The sequence below is a fragment of the Lissotriton helveticus genome, chromosome 5_1 (assembly GCF_964261635.1).
Source record: "Lissotriton helveticus chromosome 5_1, aLisHel1.1, whole genome shotgun sequence".
NCBI classification, from domain to species: domain Eukaryota; kingdom Metazoa; phylum Chordata; class Amphibia; order Caudata; family Salamandridae; genus Lissotriton; species Lissotriton helveticus.
The window spans coordinates 1,222,847,260-1,222,862,650 of record NC_136065.1 but is presented as its reverse complement, the minus strand read 5'-3'; the positions used below and the strand labels follow the sequence as shown (position 1 = coordinate 1,222,862,650).

Genomic DNA, 15,391 nt, shown 5'->3' with positions numbered 1-15,391 from the left:
GGCTCATTGTGACTTCCTTTCACTTATTATCTGCACTGACAAGAGTTTGATGGAGTAAACGTTCCTCTCCGGTGCGGTTTCATGTATAACTTTTCCTCTCCTTTTTCAACTCTGCGGGAAAAATATTTTTCCATGTGATGGAAACCTCTCTCCCAGAGTCCTAGGACACCATTTTGTGCGGCGTCCCTGGGCTCCCGGCGGTGTTCAGCTTTACGCTGCCCTCTAGGCGGGTGTGTGCTTGGCGATGACCTTACTTACCAACATACCCGCCCATGTCAGCGAAGTTTCCACACTCTTTTAGCACACTTCCGCCACCGTTTGTGGCCTAACATTATTGTGTATTTGTTTATCAGTTCTATAAAACGCTCCCTCCCCGTGAGGCATTGTGGTTACTTGAAGTTGCAAGTGGCAACCAAAAGCAAACAACACTGACTAGGACTGCATTGTAGCATTAAACAGGTAGATGCTTCTGGGGGATGTGCATGTGCAGATACTGTATGTACTGAGGAGGAATAAGCCCGTGGGTTTTCATGTGGCAGCGAAACAGATGCGTTTCTAGACGTTTCCTGAAATTCATAGACTGTCAATGGTGGCGTGTGAAGTCATTGTGAGTGTGAGGGAACACCCACGGAGCTGTGGCCAGCCACAGCCCCTCCCTGAAGAGAACCTTACCACTGCTAAAAATGCCCCTCCCCCCCGCCCCCCCTTCTTATCCCCTCCAACTGGTTTTCCAAGGTTGGAAGTGGAATTTGCGGTTGGAAAGTTCTCACTTTTAGTTTGTGACTGCACTGCAGACCTACATCCAGGCTGTTGTGGCTGTAAATCGAACCTGCGGTGTAAGGCGCGCACAGACTCGGGCACCTCTGGGCTGGGCTCTTTTATCACGGGTTCTCTAAGTGTCCGAGTGTTATTGTTGGCACTGCCCTGCACCTCTGGGGCGTATTTGGGAGGGGGTATGTACTGCGCCACTTGTAAACCAGTGTTTATGTTCTTTTGAGGTAGGGAATGCACGCAGTGGAGGGAAGTGACGCATCTCTGTTTGCAACTTTGCATCAGCATGTTTATCAATAGTTTGAAAAATTGCCTTGGTCAATTTTGAAGACCCGGGGCTTATTTGAAAGCCCCTTGCGCCGCCGGTGCGTCACTGTTAATATGGGGGGGGGGGGGGGGGGGGAATGTGACGTGCCGGCAGCGCAAGAGCTTGTAAATAAGCCGCCAGTATTTTGATGTTCGTGAACAGGTATAGTTGAGCCAGTAAGAAGCTCGGTGTGCCGAGCTTCCACTGAGGAGAGCTGCGCGTGACCTGGAGGTTACAGGCTAACCTGCCTGCAACTCATAACACAGAGCTGGGTACTAATGTCCACCATCTGCATCCACTGAACTCAGCCTTTCTTTATTTATGGTTGATGAAATGAGTACCACTGAGGAGCAGGGTACTTCCCATCAGAACTCTTTGGCTCAGCCTTTCCTTATTTGATTTTTATTATTATTATTTTTTGCAGTTTCATATAGCTCAAACTTTGCACAATGGCATTAGCGCGCTTTACATGAGAACCAGAATCTGTTATACGTTTTTGGGCAGAACTTGATTAAATAATTTTCCCAGAATCACGGGATCATGAGGCGAAATGGGGAGTCCAGCCTTGTTCCCCAGTTCCAATGCTGGCAGCTCTGGAAATGAGAGCCATTCATTTGGCTAGTAACTCCCGTCAGCACGCTGAACCGGATCAATCTTTATTTACGGGTTGATGAAATGAGTACCACTGAGCGGGCTAATAAAGAGCATCAGCATGCTGAACCGGTTCAATCTTTATTTTCAGGTTGATGAAAGGAGGGTCATTGAGCCGGGTTTTAAAGCTCATCGGCACGCTGAAGCAGCTCATCTTCATTTACGGGTTGATGAAATGAGGACCATTGAGCTGGCTAACACCGATCATCAGCATGCTGAATAGACTAGGCATTTCTAATGTACCTGTTGCTAAAACGAGTACCAGTGAGTTGAGTAGTAGTGCTCCTGAGCACTCCGAGTAAATTCCGTGTGTCTGTAGTTACCGGATGATGAAATGAGTACCACTGCTGCTGGTTAGTAATGATAATCAGCACGCTCAGAGGCCTTGGTCTTTCTTTATTTAAAGGTTGATGAAACGAGAAGCATTGATGTAGGTAGCAACACCCTCTGCACGGCCGCTGAACCGAAGGCTCTGATTGGTCAGGACCGTCGGGATGCTGGCGCTCACTAGTTTTGTTTGTTCCATGAGGCATGCAGGTCGGATATAGAGCGGATGGGAGAGTTTCCCTGTTGCTACATCTGTGTTTGGGCAAGAGTAGCGGCCGGCAATGATGGCCTTGCTGCTCACATTCTGCGGGGCGTTAACCACCGTTAATGACACTTCCCCATATTAGGAGTTAATACTCCCTCGGAGGGCATTAACCAGTTAGCGCTTTGAGCGGCATGCTTTAGCACTTGAATGTGGCGGCTTCGAGAGAAAAATAGGTTCATTTCCAGCTGTATGAAGAGTTTATATTATGGTGCATGGGACTTCTTTCCATTAAAATGAGGCCGGATTCCTCAAGTTTCGAACAGTCTGCAGACCCAGAGTGGATAATCTGGCGATAGTGCACGTAACAGGGAGGCGGGTGGGGTTTGGGCGTGAATGATTCTGTGCTGAGCCTAGTTTGAAACTGCTGGGGTTCACTAGGCGCTCTGTAGGCACTGGCAGCAGATGCTGGATAGTGACCATTTGACAGATGAATTGGGAAACTTGAGCTTTAATCCCGGCATGGTGCTCCGCACACTGTGTGATACTGGGCACATTGTTTAACACGCCGGTTCCGCTCTTTGCCAAAGAACAGCAGCTCTTCGAAACGGGCGCGAATCTGTTGATTGGTGCTAGATGTCATGCCGTTTACTGCTGGATCGTATGTCATTCTCAACTTCTGAAAAAGTGCCCCAGCAGTTATTATAAATGTAACTGAACGAGCAAGTCCTAGCTCTACTGCTTGTAACACTAGACTTGCTGTGTGATCTTAGCCACATAGCTAGAACGTAAAGGCTTCGAATCAGTCTTTGTAACAATATTACCCGACTCAAGGGTGCTAGGTTATCCAATCTCGCAGGATGGTAGTGAAAGCTACGGACATGCCTGACGAAGGTGTGTTGTGTGTCACTTGCCTCGTGTAATGTAACGTTTGCTTTTGTAATTTGTTCACTTGTAATGTTCTCATGTATCAGTTCTGTTCCTATTGTGAAACGCTCTGACACCTTCGGGTAAAGTCAGCGCTATATAAAAACGCATAAATAAATAAATACATGTATGCATTGCTCTCTCTCAAGCACACACGCCTTCTGGCACCCGAGCTGCGCTCTTGTCTTAGTAGGGCGTGCGGTGAATTGCAATTTGCCTCGGCAGTAAATTTAAGTAATGCTGATAACTTTGAATGACACATTTGTGCACCCGCTCTGTCTGCGAATATGCGCTGTGATTGCGCATCTTGCCCCTGAGTCTGGGATGCTTGGACGCGGTTGCTGTTATGGTTCACCAGGCGCTTCCCTCCGCAGCCTCCTGGGGGCGCCCGGTGAGAAGGAGAGCAGGGCCTGTCCCCTGCAAGGATGCGGCGTAGGGCCCGCTGCCAAGCCCTGGGACACAAGAGGCTCGGAGGGCTGGATTGTGATTGGGCGGCGGGGTAGAGGGCGTGCCTCTGCTCGGGTTTCAGGCTGGGGGAGTGGAGGTTCGGCCTCTAGTCCCAGACTTGGCCCCGACCTCGGTGAGAGCCGGTCCCCATGGTCCCCTGAGCGCCTGCCTCACCGCTGGAAACTTTTTCAGCAACTTTAGGAACTTTTGGAAACTTTTCAGGAGTGCTCTGAAGCTGCCATCTCTTCTGGGATCTTGAGGCCCCAAAGTTTGAAGCGTGTCCTGCTCACTGGATCTGGACAGCTGTTGGCAGACGCGGCCTCGGAACCAGGGACCAGCAGCCCGGCATCTCCCGAACTTGGACCTTCAAGCCCCGGACGCCATCACTTTGCCATGGCTACCTGAGGATCCCGCATTCCGGCCGGTTTCCCGCGGAATAGGATCTTGGATTAGCAGTGTTTTCCCTTTCCATCAGTTTTCGGGGGTGTCGGACGCGCCCCCCACCTAACCCTGGATAGAAGCACGTCCTGCACCTCGGCCGCCCCAGAGGTGGGGGCCTGCGCCGGTCTTCGCCCCTCTCCACGCCAGGTAAGTGTGCCAGGCTATGCCAGTGGGATGCAGTGCGCTGGTGCGCCCAGCTCCGGTCGAGAACCGGTTCTGTGGCTGGGAGGAGGGACAGCGGCGCTTTCTTTACGCTCCCCTGCGCGCTGAGGAATTTCTCGTGTTTCTTACGTCTTGTGCCCGCAGCCGGTTGGCTGGAGTCTCCAAGGTGTGCCAGCGCCGGCGGGGCGGGGGGCTCACGGGAGCCTGGGCGAAGGGAGCCCGGCTCTGCGGCTGGGCCCGGGTGAAGTAGGCGCAGCACAATGCGCGTAAAGCGAAGTTTGCGCAAGTTCGTGAATGTTGTCTTAAAAATCGCTCTTGAACAGTTGTACCTTTGTTTTTTAACAATGTTTTGTTGAGATGAAAAAAACATAGTCGCCGCGTATTTTGCAACATTTGCAGTAAAACAAAGTTTACATTAAACATGAACCTATATTTTCCGATAAACATAAACCAATGAATGAACCCGGTGCGCCTGAAAACGTATTTAACGTTACATAATTCGTAATTCATCTAGTTAGGAGCTATGCAATGTCAACCTAGCTTGAATTTACAAGTTGTACTCTGTAGAGTTACTATTTGTTAATGTTTGAACTTGGGTGCTGTGCAGTATTGATATAAATGTGATGTTTTGGGCTATACAACTGCGATTGTTTTTTTCTTTCGATTTACAGTCGAAACGTATCCTACCTAGTTCTACTTTAGGCGCTATGAGATCATGGTTTATTGACGCTACCGTTATCCGATCACATATTACCTCATTTCGAAATTGAGTGTCTCTAGACAATCACGATGTATCGAGAATCCGCGTTATTTTCTGGGAGTTGGAAAGTGTCTATACAATGACATCAAAGTTCGAAAATGGGCGCCGTGCTGCTACAACTCGCCTGCATTCCAAGCTGAAGTATGTAATGGCAGTGTCACTGTGCTGGACGCGATGTTAGACAAGCACAACGTGCACGAGTTGATATTGTAGGCTAACGCACACTTTTTTCGAAACACTACTTCTGTCGGAGTTTGGAGCTGTCTTGAATGTAAATTTGTAGTGCACGATTGTGTGCTGCAAGCCAGACTGAAAGTAAAACATGTCGTTTACCAAAACACGAAAGTGCGCTTTACTCAAGCATACTGACATTGATGCCGAGTGCTGTGCGATGCAGTTCTTGTGTGTTGTGACTTATGATGTATCTAAGTTCACAGTGTGTGCTGCGCGTGTAAATGAAACGAGTGTGTGGTTTCCCTAAGATCAAAGTGTAGCGCTGCATAGGCTGGCCTGCATCTCTAAGCACTGTATCTGTTTACGCTCTCTGGGACTTTGGCACAAACAGAAACGCGTCCGACCCACGCACTCTTCTTTGCACTAAACACAGAGTGCGGTTGTTTGTAGGGTTGAGTTATGTGCCTGTCGCCCCGGATTTAGCGCCAAGAAGTGGATACAGAGGAACTCTCAGCAGGTGATCATCAGATGCTTTACAGAACCCAGAGCCTCCACGTGCCAGATGTGGGACGATGGAGCGCGCGCAGGCAGCCGGGGCAGCGAGGGAGACCGAGAAATGGGACGCTGTACAAGTTACAACATCATGTTATGTTGGGCGAATTTAGATAGTTTTGCCCGCATTCTTCGATGTGTAAATGAGTTCGTCTTCCTTAGCATTTGTCTTACTTCCACGATTCATTTTAATGAGGTTTTCTACAGTTTCACTGGATCATCTTTGATAAGGACACGCATCAATGTTAAGTCAGTGTGGGTCATACCTAAATACATATGCAGGTGCAGTATACTTGGTGAGCCAGCCCCCCTCCACTTCAGGCGGTCGTCTCTTCATGCGGCTGGGATCAGCACTCGGGGGACCCCTCCACTTCAGGGGGTCGAGGCTGGCATCAGCACTCGGGGGACCCCTCCACTTCAGGGGGTCGTCTCAACATGCGGCTGGGATCAGCACTTTCTTGACTCCACCATTTTAAGGAGTTCGTCCTGTTTCTGTTTAAATTATGTCTTTTATAGCGGATCTTGGGGTCACTGTAGCTGTGCTGGGGTGCTGCGCAGAGAAGCCTCGTCTTCTCAGCACTTCATTACCCTCTGGTTCTCCGCGGTTCCTTCCCCAGCGAGGCCTGAGGGGTAACGGGGGCTTGAAAGGACTATTCTATCCGTTGCTGGACCTGAAGCCATCTCTTCGGAAGTGGTACCCACGCTATCCTTGGCAGAGCAGGGAGTGCGGAAGCTGGGGCAGTCCGAGGGGGCACATCCTTTATTAATACCGTTTTTTCTTCACTTTTTGGTAAGTTGTCACGAACTCACTGCATGATGACTTTATCAAACTGTCACCACACGGAGACCCACCTGAGAGAGGGCGGTTTAGGGGCTCTATGCCACACGGATACGACCCATCCTACCCACAGTTGCACGATTGGTTGGGTAAGCCTGGTACCGGACGCATGTGCCGAAAGTAGTCCCTGGTACGCGGTACATGGCAGGTGTGGGTAAGGATGCTCCCGGCACAGGAGTGCGCGTGGCTGAGGTTGCCCGTGGCGCAGGGCCCTGCGCGCGCCACGGGCTTCACGTGGCGAGTGGGAGCCTTGACGGGGTGGGCAGGGGGTGCACCGTGTGACTGACGGTTGAGTGCTCCAGAGCAGGCCGCGTGTGGCACGATGGCTCCGGGTGCACGTGGCACGGTGTGGCAGTAAGCATGGTCCTAGAAAACATGTTTATGTTACAAGGATTGTACTTGGCACAGGTCTTCATGTGGGAGATGGGTAATGGCGCACAAAACTGCACTTGGCAGAGTTAGTCCCTGGGACAGAGCGGCATGCTACAGGTTAGTCTCTAGGACAGTGCTGCACGTGACAGGTTAGTCCCTGGGACAGAGCTGCATGTGACAGGTTAGTCCCTGGGACAGAGCGGCATGCGACAGGTTAGTCTCTAGGACAGTGCTGCATGTGACAGGTTAGTCCCTGGGACAGAGGTGCACGTGACAGGTTAGTCCCTGGGACAGAGCTGCATGTGACAGGTTAGTCCCCGGGTCATAGCTGCACGTGACAGGTTAGTCCCTGGGACAGAGCTGCATGTGACAGGTTAGTCCCTGGGACAGAGCGGCATGCGACAGCGTTAGTCTTTAGGACAGTGCTGCATGTGACAGGTTAGTCCCTGGGACAGAGGTGCACGTGACAGGTTAGTCCCTGGGACAGAGCTGCATGTGACAGGTTAGTCCCTGGGACAGAGCGGCATGCGACAGGTTAATCTCTGGGACAGAGCTGCATGTGACAGGTTAGTCCCTGGGACAGAGCGGCATGCGACAGGTTAGTCTCTGGGACAGTGCTGCATGTTACAGGTTAGTCCCTGGGACAGAGCGGCATGCGACAGGTTAGTCTCTGGGACAGAGGTGCACGTGACAGGTTAGTCCCTGGGACAGAGGTGCATGTGACAGGTTAGTCCCTGGGACAGAGGTGCATGTGACAGGTTAGTCCCTGGGACAGAGGTGCACGTGACAGGTTAGTCCCTGGGACAGAGCTGCATGTGACAGGTTAGTCCCTGGGACAGAGGTGCACGTGACAGGTTAGTCCCTGGGACAGAGCTGCATGTGACAGGTTAGTCCCTGGGACAGAGCGGCATGCGACAGGTTAATCTCTGGGACAGAGCTGCATGTGACAGGTTAGTCCCTGGGACAGAGCGGCATGCAACAGGTTAGTCTCTGGGACAGTGCTGCATGTTACAGGTTAGTCCCTGGGACAGAGCGGCATGCGACAGGTTAGTCTCTGGGACAGAGGTGCACGTGACAGGTTAGTCCCTGGGACAGAGCTGCATGTGACAGGTTAGTCCCTGGGACAGAGCGGCATGCGACAGGTTAATCTCTGGGACAGAGCTGCATGTGACAGGTTAGTCCCTGGGACAGAGCGGCATGCGACAGGTTAGTCTCTGGGACAGTGCTGCATGTTACAGGTTAGTCCCTGGGACAGAGCGGCATGCGACAGGTTAGTCTCTGGGACAGTGCTGCGTGTTACAGGTTAGTCCCTGGGACAGAGGTGCACGTGACAGGTTAGTCCCTGGGACAGAGCTGCATGTGACAGGTTAGTCTCTGGGACAGAGCTGCATGTGACAGGTAAGTCCCTGGGACAGAGCTGTATGTCACAAGTTAGTCCCTGGGACAGAGCTGCATGTGACAGGTTAGTCCCTGGGACAGACCTGCGTGTGACAGGGGGAGTCGCTCGGACAGAGCTGCGTGTGACAGCGGGAGTCGCTGTGCGTGTGACAGGTTAGTCCCTTCGACAGAGCTGCATGTGACAGGTTAGTCCCCGGGTCATAGCTGCGTGTGACAGCGAGTGTCGCTGGGACAGAGCTGCATGTGACAGGTTAGTCCCTGGGTCAGAGCTGCGTGTGACAGCGAGTGTCGCTGGGACAGAGCTGCATGTGACAGGTTAGTCCATGAGACAGAGCTGCATGTGACCGGGAGAGTCCCTTGGACAGAGCTGCACGTGAAAGGGGGGGGGGGGGGGGGGAGTCCCTTGGACAGAGCTGCATGTGACATATTAGTCCCTTGGACAGAGCCGCATGTGACCGGGGGAGTCGCAAGGACAGAGCTGCATGTGACGGGGGAGTCCCTGTGACAGAGGCTGAGCGTGGCAAGGGTAGTCTCTGTCACGTGGCTGCATCGGGCCGGTTTTGCTATTCGCTAACACCGTGGCAGTGACACGATCGGTAAACCCTGATATTCAGTTTTAAAACTCCCCGACCGACCCTGGTGAACAGCCTCACAATCCAGCCTTTGTGCCTGTGCGACCCTGTCTCCGTGCACGGACGGCGTCGGCTGCTGGCAGAGCACGGAGTGGGGGCGGCGCTCTCTGTGGTGTTTGCCCTGTATAAACACCCCTCCCAGTCTGGACTGATTCTACACATCTGCAGCTGATGTGTGCACAATTGCCCATTGTTCCATACTTTAAAGTGCACGGTGCAGGCCGAGGCTCCCTTTACTGGGGAGGGGGCACGTCGGTGGGTGGTGGGAAGGTTTCATCAGCAGGCTGGGACCGCTCAAAGGCTGGTGGGGCTGGGGAGGATTCCCTAGCCGTACTAACACGTGTCAATATCTCGCCCTGCTTTCCTTTAGAAGCACTGATCTAGTGACCTTACAAAGACTGACCGTGCCCCAGCCTTGCATGCTCTTCAGAGGTGCTGGGCAGTGTCCGGGCGTGTTGCCAGGTCTGCTGTAGCCACACGGCCAGATTTATCAAGCACGGCTTGTTTTGGTGCAAAGTTACAAAAAAGTGATGTAAAGTCCATTGGGCCGCTTTATGGGTTAGCCTGACATGTGCTAACTCAGCGCCAGCATGGCTGCCTTCAGAAAGGCTGGTGAGGCTGGTCAGTCACTCGCCTGGATCTGGCCCCGCTCTACGGGCCTTTCAAAAGCTCTAGACCATGGCCAGGCATGTATCTGTCTCTAGCATAGCCTGAGCGTCCCTTGAGGGGTGACCCTGACATGTAACTGACCCAGGGCCTTCTCCTAAGCAATGGTGTTGCATGTGACCCTCTCTGCTTCTCCCTACTTCCTTTCAGAAGCAATGGCCAGCAGCCTAACTGGCCAGCAACTCTGCCACAGTGCCCGGGCCCTTTAGGGACTAGCCTACCAGTGACTGAGTGTGCAAGCATGCCATCCATCACATTGCTGTTGTTGCAGATGACGTCCTAAGTGCGACGAGTATGCCCAGACGTGGGTCCCTTGCTCACTGTGCCACTGGACTCAAACTTTACCTCACTGATGAGACATAAGTAGGTATAAATTAGTCTAGGGTTGCTTGTGCCCCGTTCTCATCTGGCAAGTTCTGGACGAGCTGTTCTCACGAGGAGCAGGGTTGACACTTTTGGGGGGGGGGGGGGCGTTTTATATAGTGCGAACTAGCCTCGAAGGTATCAGAGTGCTTCACATTGGCACCAGTTACTTTACACAAGGACACATGCCTTTTATGTTAGGCACGGGGAGAGTAAGTGATTTGCCCAGAATCACAAGATGTTAAGCGTCCCTGCCGAGACTCGAGCCCGGTTCCCCAGCTTCAGGTCGACCGCCCTAGCCCTTAGGCCACATCCTCTTCCCCCTAATACTGATTTGCATATGGCATGCCTGTGTCTAGAGTGGCATGGTGGGTGAAAAACTATGGAATGGAATGCGGCCCGAAGCGATTGCCAGTGGCTGATATTATTTAAAGCATTCCATCATCTTGTTGTTGCAGGTGACTGACTCAGCGCCAGGCCATCTTGCTTTTCAGAAGCACTGACTGTACCTCGCTCGCCTGCCAGGCCTCCGCTTGGCCAGTCAACCGGTCTCCATGGTTTCTCGGTGGTGCCTCTGAACCGGTGTCCCGGATCCCAGAAACCACCGCACCCGCACCGCACGTCTGGGCAGCAGCACATAATAATCAAATATAATAATAAAAACCGTTTTCTGTTTCCACGGACCACACGCAATATTTTGCGAGGCCTTGAAAATCGGGCACTAGGTTCATGGAAAGTTTTGTCTGTAGGAAAAAATAAAACGTCTCCACCGACCACACCTCAGAAAGAATAGTCGTGTAAGCCTGTTTCGAGGCAGCTGAAGGCTCGGCTCGTGGTACTTTGAGTTACCTTCTCCGCCCCATGTGGGTGTCCAAAACGGGTTTATCGTCCTACTTTCCCTCTTTGGAATTCAGCTTCGAGCGAGCACGTTTGACAGCATTTTCTTAGGGGGAGGAATAATTTCAAAGTTAAGTGACGTCAGACATGTAAACGTAAAACATCCACGGGGGGGGGAGCTTATCGATGAAAGACCCCCACAAAGCGGTGGGCCATCGAGCACGCGCTGCGGCTTTTCCAGGGGGCCTCGGGAGTAGCACGGTGGTCGTACTGCGTTTTAAAAAATATATATATATATTTATGCGACAGCAAACATTAAGCTACATGAGGCAAAGGTGACAAATGTGAGGCAGGCCTGCTTTAATCTGAGGCCCATCTCCTAGCGTCACACGCCACAGCAAAAAGGAACTATATTTGTATCCGACATTTCTGCTGTTGCCTGTTCTGGACCCAGGGAGGTGATAGAGCTGTGGTCGGTGTGATTCAGAGAGGGGGTGCTTGCACTGTAAAACCTGCCCTGGTGGTGCTCACCGCCCCATTGCCTACCAGCACTGGTGTGGCTAGCTTGCCACGAGGCCTTATTTAAACAGGGGACTTGGGGGCTCCTGGGCCCCTTTGCCTCCTGGTTGAGGAGTAAATGACAGCTATCCCTGGAATAGATTGGCCCCTTACAGACCTGGGCCCCTGGTTACCAGATAACTCAATTTCACAGTCGTGGGCACTGTTTTCATTTCATTTTATAGTCTCATGCAGTACTGGCTCGCGGGGTGCTGCTATCTGCTAGTGCTGGGAGCTGAGAAGGAGGGTGCAGCTGAGGCATGCTGGTTCAATTAGTTCGAGTGAAGGCAACCCTGCCTACAGCTCCCACAATGCAACAGGTTGTTAAATGAAAACATTGCCCAGGAGTGTTGGTGATATGAAGTATTCTAGGGTCCTTTCATGATGTAAGGGTTCAGCCTGTGAAAACTAGTTGCACTGTACCCTCATTGAAACTTTGCCTGCGCCTGACGCCCCGCCTGCTGCAGTGACATGCCTGCCTTTCCTCCTTGTGACAATAGTGATGACTCCGCAAGTCACCAAGGGCAGAGTGTTCTGCATTGGGATTTTCTCTTGCAAATAATTTTTTCAGCCGAGTAAATGAAGTCACTACAAACTGCAACTCCCAGAATCCATTCGTTTATCAAATGAAACCCGGGACTGGAACAGTGGCCCCCTTTGTGAGGCAGAGTCCTCTGGTAGGCTTACTTTCCGAAGGATTGTATCTGAATGTCGTCAGGAGGCCCCCAAAAGCCTCGGAGATCCGCTATCTCGTATCAAGAGGCCTCGTGTGAGTCTGTTAATATGGAAGAACTCACCATGGCGACCCCCTACACCTCCCCGAGCATCCGGACAGGCACAGTTCATCACCAGGTTTCTTATAAGGAGCTCGAGCGCCCCGGGAAGACATCCGACGGGAAAGCAACGAAGATGAACTCCCAAAATAAATGTTTTTTTTTCCCTAAAGAACAAAAGTGTGGGTGTCCCTGGTGGAATGGGACAGTGACCTCCAGGATGGGGAAAGTGGTTCTCTCGGGAGTGACACTCCTTTCTTCAAGCTGCACTGCCGCTGAAATCCCTTACTTTCATTGGTTTAGCAGAACCGAATTGTGATACTAAACAAGGAAACGTAGAAAGTACAGAATGTATGAGGAAATGAACAACGTCAAATGCAAGACGGCCGCGAACAAACCGTTACAAAGGAGTTTGTCACCAGAACCCTTTGTGCCGGTCTGACTCCGGTCACAACACACTTGCGCCTTTCTTCCTCTGACCGATGCGTCGTGCGGTTGCGACGGCGCTTTTTATGGGATCTACGTGGACAATGATCCAGCTGTTACATTTATTTGGAAGAATAATTGAGGGCCTACGTGGTTTATGGTCCCATTACGCCTCCTCTGGTTTCTGGGGGCTGGTATGAAATAACAGGCTGAGGGCGAATGCTTTCTGCACGAATTGTGAACCCCGGTAAGTCATGCACGAGCTTCTATATTGCCTACGTTTCAGCCATACTCTACTGGCCTTATTCCGGTCATTGGCGGTTTTTGCCTCAGAGAGAAAGGGGCGCTTCCCACGTAAATCTACGCACGCGCGTCCCACGCAAATCTACGTACGCACGCATATGCCCTAAAGGCGCTCGTCACACGTACATCTACGCACGCATGAATTTGCTCTAAAGGCGTTCGTCACACGTACATCTACGTACGCGCGCATACGCCCTCAGTCTCTGTCGCACCGATAAGCAGCCTGGCCTGTTATGAGTGACACCTATGTTTGTTTCATTATTATTATTATTGCATGTGTTCGGCGTTGTGCGAAGAGTTTAGGTACACATTAGGCGTGTATCTTTAGGGAGTGAGATTTAAACATTCCGAATCCAGTGCTGCTCGTTTGTCAAAGGGTATGGGTGTATAGTTTTCCCTTCAAAACTCTACGGCTCTCCGTTTTCGTGGTCTTGGCTCTTTGTATACATTCTCACAGGAAATAAACATGTATTGTGTGGCCCATTACATCACCCGCAACCCCCATTTTGCTCCATATAATTGACGACGCCCCCAAAAAAGGGGGCAGCCATTTTGAGTCGTCTTCTTTGTGCTCACACTAGCAGTTCCCTCGCAAACTGTGGCTGACACTCGGCACAGATCCGTTTCTGTAAAAACAAAAGCTTTGTGGGGGTGCAGGGGATGGGGCTACTTTGCTTGCCTATTCGCCCGCAGAAAGGGGGGTATAGAGGGCTGCCAGTAGCCCAGTCCTGATCGGGGGGGGCTTGAGAAAGGAAGCCAGGGGCTCACTTTGTCAAGGCTGAGCTGCAGAAAGCGGGGCCTCGTCCCTCTGTGCTGTGCAGAATTAACCCCCACTATTGTCTGCTGTGTACCGAGCCCGCACTCTCCAAATCCCCCCCAATCTCTGCTCTCTGGCATCTGAAAAGCCTGTCTGGTTTGAATAGAGGGCAGCCTGGCAGCCCCTGCACCGCTCCCTGGAATGTCAATTTAAATGTAGATTTCGAGGCCTCCCCTTCCCCCCTGATCCCTGCTCTATAGCTGAAGGCCTGGGATGGGAAGCCGGAGGGATAAGCCCCGGTCTCCCAGGCCTGCGGGGGCATTCAGAGAAATCCCACAATGCGCCTGGGAACAAAAGGGCTGCAAACTGTCGCCACAGAGGCCTCAGAATTAACAGGTTTGGAATACAAATGGAAGGCGCCTTAATTGCGCTTTCTCTGGCGCTGCGCGCTTTTAAGAGCACACCACGGCCGTTGTGCTTTCTGTGGCCAACGCGATGGCATGCGTTTATTTTATGAAACCGAGAAACACTAAACTTCGCTGAAAGTTGCCGGCCAGAGGGGTGTGTAACAGCCGAGTCTGCACTAGTGAGTTGAAAGGGCAGGACGACAGGGGGCTGAGTAGGCGTGGGAGTATTGCGACAGTACTGGTGGGGCAGTATTGTGGTGCACGAATTATATATGTCATCATATTACGTACATTGTGATGAAAGGAGTGCTCTTTCGATAGTGGACACGTAGAAATCCAGCTGTTGAATAAGTAACACGGTTGAATGCCTGGGTTGGAAGTTGTGTGAATTGCACGTTGACGCCTGTGTTGTCAATGAATGAAAGTTGTGTCACAACCAAGTCATGTTACAACCTTGCTTCGATGTATGCTTTCACTGTAGCCACGCGCTGCTGAACGTTATGGTGCACATAAAACAGACGTACATAATTGTATAGCATGCAAGTCTCAGCAGAGCCAGTACATAGCTTTCCTTGTGGACCCAAGTAACACGTGAAATATGTACTAATTACCAAACATGAATACCACAATGCTTGCAGCAAGAAGAAAGTCTGAAATGACACTAGGAAAGAAAAGGAGGGTTAAGCAGCCATGGTACAACTTTTATATCGGCCCGCTTTCCACAGTGCAATGGAGGGCCATATGAGAGAGGACAGAAACTGATAGAAAGGAGTCAGAAATGTCAGGTCGCCACTGGGAGGATGAAAGTGACAGGAGGTACCCAGAGTTCCACAGTGTAATATGCGATCACTATAAAGGTCACATGCGAAGAGGAAGCAATCCAGCATCTTGGTACAGGCCTCTTTGTAGTTCAATAATCCGAATCCCTTCTGACTGTGGTAGTGTGAGTCCTCTCTTTGTGTCTGCTTTGGTCGTGTGTACACTGATGCCAGTTAGGAAGAATTGATTCTTCGTAGGATCAGTGGCGCAGTAACCCTACGAGATGCTTATTGTCATGGGAACTGGCCCTGCGAACCAAGTTTCAATCGACTCCTGACGTAGACGCGCATACGTAGGCATAAGAGAAGGTAAACAACTACGGGCTGTGACAGGGTCCACTGCTTTTGATTGAAACTGTGGCCAGGTGTGGGCCCACCACCTTCCTGCTCTTGTTCTGTTTCACTTTGCAGTCACAGCAGGTTGCAAAAACAAAGTATTAGCTGCAGTAGTTGTGTTCTTATTTCTGATGGACAGCCTTCAGTTTTCGATTTACAGAAAGTCATGGAGACTGTTTTTCCAGA

At 51.4% G+C, this 15,391-nt stretch overlaps 1 protein-coding gene across 5 annotated transcripts in view; it reads left to right on the top strand.

Moving 5' to 3' along the window:
- The first annotated feature begins 3,740 nt into the window (after positions 1-3,740).
- Positions 3,741-15,391, top strand: part of FGFR2 (fibroblast growth factor receptor 2) — a 130,574-nt gene continuing 118,923 nt past the window's right edge. For 2 of the 5 annotated variants that reach the window (XM_078643937.1, XM_078643936.1), the window contains exon 1: positions 3,741-4,220. The gene's annotated coding sequence lies outside the window, so the exon portion shown is untranslated. The remainder of the gene's footprint in view (positions 4,221-15,391) is intronic. The other 3 variants (XM_078643938.1, XM_078643935.1, XM_078643934.1) reach the window with 2 other exon arrangements.